This window comes from Ziziphus jujuba, chromosome 5, assembly GCF_031755915.1.
Source record: "Ziziphus jujuba cultivar Dongzao chromosome 5, ASM3175591v1".
Classification (NCBI taxonomy): Eukaryota; Viridiplantae; Streptophyta; class Magnoliopsida; order Rosales; family Rhamnaceae; genus Ziziphus; species Ziziphus jujuba.
Genome location: NC_083383.1, coordinates 1165358 through 1170523, shown reverse-complemented (window position 1 = coordinate 1170523; position 5166 = coordinate 1165358). Strand labels below are relative to the sequence as shown.

Here is a 5166-nt window from a genome sequence, read left to right as displayed (position 1 = left end):
TTAGAATTCCATCATTATCATTAAGCTGTTAAGTAGAACATGTTTTTTGCCAATGGTTATATGGAAAGCTTTGGTGCGGCAGAGGTGAAGATTTTTCTTCTGGAAGTTTAGCATGTCATTCTTTACAATGACCTACTAACAAATTTTTTCATCAAATGTTAAAAAGTTAACCAAGTCTTTTCTCATTAGTTTTCATTATATTATCACTTTGGACCTGAACTTCCAATTAATTTATGCTGGCCCTTCGGATTTGGACTTCATCAGTGGATATGTTTCATAACAGGGTCTTATAGATTTGGTGGCTAATTTTCTTCTGTTCTAGTGTTTAATTGGCCAAATTTCATATTCATTATGTGCTCTTTTTTATATTTTCTTTTTAATGCTCATTCTTGATGTGATTTCTTGAACAAGCTATTGGTACTTCAAAGAGGCATAATGAATTAAAGAAATTGTTTTCCCTATAAAGTGGATACACTAGTCAAATAGAAGAAGAATTTGAGAAATAACTAAAACCCTAAGCAGCCTTACAAGAAAATACATTTTTCATTACTGTTATTATGATAATAAGTGTTATTTATTAAATCTGATTTCCATGTTCTGTGAGGTTTTTGTGTTCCTCAAAAGGTGTCATTTACATATATTCTATACAGGGGAAAGATGGGCGCATCACTTCACAGGTCTTCAAAAAGACAAGCAATACAGTTAAAACCTCCATACCTTATGGTAAAATTTGTTTTCAAAATCTTTTTATTTTGCTTTTATCTTATGAATACACTTATTTATATGGTGAAAACTGACACTAACTTTTGTAGCTTGTGCATGTATGTTTCATTCTAATATAAAGAGAAATCTACCTCTTATTTTATACATGTACTTTATCTTATTTTCTATTTCTCTTGGTTATTTATTAGCGTGCATTTCTTCCTCCATATTCGAAGTACAATTTGTTTGTAAGTTATGTCCTGTGTCCACTGTCTTCTTAGTGTTTACTTGTTGAAATTTATCTTTTAAGCATATCTTGATTTTGCAGCCCTTTTTTGACATGTTTAGATATGGAGGACCTATTGCATCTATGCATTTAGGTAGGTATGAATTGCTTAATTTGTGTCCTCATTCTGATTGAATATTTCTAAATATTTAGTTTTACCTTTTTTCATTTCTTTGCCCTATTCTAGGCATGCTCTTGTTTCTTCAAAGACAAAGACTGCCAAGTAGAATGCTTGATGCAATGTCTTGAAGTAACACATCAGAATACATTTTTCTAGTTGAGTTGTTGAAGAACTTTTTATTTTTCCTTTTTTACTTAATCATGCTTTTCTATTGTCTGATAATATTAATTTTAAAAGTCAAGATGTTCATCCTTTTTGTTGATTGATAATTTAAGTTTCTTCCAATGAGTTATGGGTGCATTGCACTTTATGTGATTAAAAATAACCTCAATACATTGTCTTCCGAGGTTCCTACACGAGCTACTATAATTGGCTACTGCACAAAATATCATATGCATCATTGTGGTATATATTCATACAAGTTCTTTGACATTAGCAGGAAGGTTGAGTGAAATCCTTTAATGAGTACATAGAAGAAGGAATTAAGCAGATAACCTTGAAGAACTATACAAGAAAATTTATGTTGTTGTCTGTGCTGATCCCACGGTGAAGAAATCTGATAAGGAACCACCCAAGGGCACTATAAACGTTTATGGTACACTTCCCTATCACCTTTTTGATTAAAAATTCAAAACCCACCACTTATTGGTGGAACATTTTCTCAAGACTTTACAATTTTTTATTCCTATTTCATTTTTTGGTTGCAAACCCCATTTTAGGTCATTTCCTTGTTTTTTTTTTTTTTTATTGTGAGCAAAGACTAAAAGAGCCATAATAATGGTAGTGAACATAGAAATGATAAAAATAAACAATAAGCATCCCACTTACTATTTCATTCTTGTTAAAACTATATGTTTTCTTAAAGCTTAAATTTTTGATGTTGATAATTATTTAATGTTAACTGGTCTTATGTTTGAATGTGCTTAACCTTATATACTGTTGTCTAGCAAAGAAAATATTTAGTTTAAATCCTAAGCCAATATCTACATATGTAATTTTGTCTAACATATATGTTGTACTTGGGAAGTGGAGTGAGAAAATGGAAGTGAGGAAAGTTGAAGCTAAAAAGTTGAAGCTCTGAAATTTGGCTTCTCATTCCAAAGGGGAACTGGAGAAGTAATAGAACTCGACTACAAAAACTATTGTCAAATATTTGTTAAGGCTGTTGAGTGTTTGCACTGATGCCTTTTAATGTTTTCTCCAAAATAGTTTTGTCCTACAAACAATTGGAATTCTAAAGCTGTTGTTAATTAGATTTTCTATATCTATTCTTCAAGTTTTTGAGTCCACTTTCAGCTGTTCCTTTGGTAGCTTTAGTTGGATTTGGGCTCTACGAGTTAAGTTTTCCTGGGGTAGTGTTATTCTGCAGCATTAATCATGGTTTACGAAGTGAATTGTTTAGCGATATTGTTTTCAGTGCCTTTCTTTGAGTTCTATGAATGAGTTTTTCAATTTAAAGTATTTGCATTCATACCGCTTCATAACACTTAATATCCAATGTAAATGCACTTTGTTTTTCCTTTATTTTTTTGTATCAACATGCATTTTTCTTTCTATTTTTATTTATATTATTATTATTACTTTAATATCTTTTATTCAAGTAAATTATTCTTGTGTCAAAGAGATACTTCACAAATATTTTTCTCCATTTTCTTTGTTGATATTTTTTGTATTTATCCCCTTCTAATTTAGTCATTTCTCATACATGTTTATTGATTTAAACGGTCCATTGGGGCTTTCATTTATTGATTTAACTCAAACTCCAGTTATGATGTTGTGGAATCATTTCCCTCTGCACTTCATGTTAAAAGATGCAATGATAGGTTAACGTATGATAATAATAGAAAACTATGGGAGCTGTGCAAGGAAGACATTTTATATGAGTTCCTCGGTTTGGCTGCGAATCAATTATGCTTTTTGGAAGTTAGCCACCACTATATTATCTATTGTATTGACAAATACACACACATTAAGGGGAAAAAAGCCAAGAAAAGATATTAGAAAACAGGCAAAATCACAATGAATGTAAAATAAGGTGTTCATATGAAAAAACGAGTAAACCAATTGAAATTGCATAAATAGATATCAACATTTACATGCACTTCAAAATTTAGATGTTGATTTTCCTCATTTCATCATTAGCCAGACTAAAAAATTTAGATGTTCTGAATTTTGGAGGTCCATTTGGTTCCTATATTGGTCAAAGTAGTGCAATAGTATTATTACCTATATTCTTCTTGTTCAGTACATATTTGCTGACCTTCAAATTAAGGTCAACATTGAGTTCCTTTCATTGTTGTATATTTGTACATTCTACACACAGGGAGTTGGCATTTTGATCTCTGACTTGGTTGGAACTATTAATGGATCCTCATTATGTGTATAACAATGTTCAAATTAATATCTATGCTTTAGCTTTCTACTTTATTTTACCAAACCACAGAATTTCCACCTTTATCTAAGAACCTTTTTTCTCCTGTGCACTTAATAACTAGTTTTTAGGATTTTAAAAATTAAGCAATTTATTTGTCACATGTTCTGAAACATTGTTAATTTTTAAGAAATGCTCAATCCTCCCTGCTATTTGTTATGTGGGATGAACTTTTTTCTCTTTAGGGTGAAAGGAACTGGTGAAAGATTATTCACTCAATTGTATTTGTGTTGTCAGCATATTATGATATCATGAAGCTCTTTCACTTTAGGTTTCTATTCAAAATTTTAAGGACCACAGCTGTTGTGGTTTGGATTATTGGTAGGTCCATGGTAGGGGCCGCATTTGATGATTATTATCTTCTTGGGGACATATTAAATGTTTTATATGAGAAGTCTACTTGCTGTTGATGTTTTATGATATCTAAATATCCACAGTTATAGTCTTTAGTTAACTTTTAATGCTTTTATTATGTGATTATTGTGTTTAATATTATATTGGTTGATATTATATTGGTTTTGTTATAATTTAGCAGTTTTTTTTTCCTTGCGTTAGAAGGCATGGTCTGCTATAATTATCATGAGGAGGAAAGGCAATACTAGAGTTTGTAATGTTTTTGAGCTGTTTTGTTTGCAGACATGATTGAAGAATTAATCAACAAGGGGTATGAACGTCGAAATAACGCAGCTGCAATGCAAACTCTTGTTATTAATTGGTTGGAAAATATCATGCAAGAGCGCTCAAATAATGGCAGAGGCTTACGTGTTATTCCATTGAACTTATACAAGTTTCAAATTGTTGGCTATGGCATGTTCGTTGGAGTAGTCAACTTAGAAAATAAGACATGCTCATGCAAGGAATTCGACATTGATGGATTTCCTTGTGTCCATGCAATTGAAGCATGTAAGCATTGACATATTTCTCCATATATCCTTTGCTCGGTGCATTACTAAGTTGACTCACTCTGTGACGCATATTCGAAAACCATATATCCACTTGGAGATAAATGTCAGTGGCATGCTCGAGATGATGTCATAAACCAGTTGTACTTCCACCTAAGATTGGAAAACAGTCAGGAAGACCAAGAAAGAAGAGGATTCAATCTCAAGGAGAGGAGCATCTTCAATATAGATGCAGGGGATGCAAACAGATTGGCCACAGCAGCCGATCATGCTCGGCTGCTGTATCTCTTGATCGCACTACCAACTAACAGCACCATTCAACTAAAGGACCATAAATTGCGCTACGCTATATTAAGCCAATGGGGGCATGTTATGCAGTATTCGTGTGTTATGCAATGTAGTAGGGAATGCAATTAGTAGCTCAACCGCTAACATGTGTTTTGGCATAATAGATGTTGGTTTTATGTGTTGCTTTGTTGGCAAAGTCATCCGTCGTATTGTGTTTTTAAACATCATTCTATGTTCAGTTTTTTGTAGGTTTCTTACTATTTCACGGATGCTATTACTACCCAATGGTAATTATTGATGCATCGTCGGTAATTGACATTTGTCCACCGTTGTAAAAAAATCACCACAATTCTATCCGACAACTTCAATCGTGTGTGTTTCCACCGAGAATATGCTAAATCTAGCTTTATTAATGATAATTGTTGACAAAGTAAGA

General features: G+C 32.3%; 1 long non-coding RNA gene across 1 annotated transcript; it reads left to right on the top strand.

The window, feature by feature from the left end:
• The first annotated feature begins 659 nt into the window (after nt 1-659).
• Nucleotides 660-4675, top strand: LOC132803922 (uncharacterized). The gene is made up of 3 exons (XR_009639160.1): nt 660-723; nt 1549-1704; nt 4177-4675. It is a non-coding gene; the product is annotated as an uncharacterized LOC132803922 (long non-coding RNA).
• Nucleotides 4676-5166: the final 491 nt, after the last annotated feature.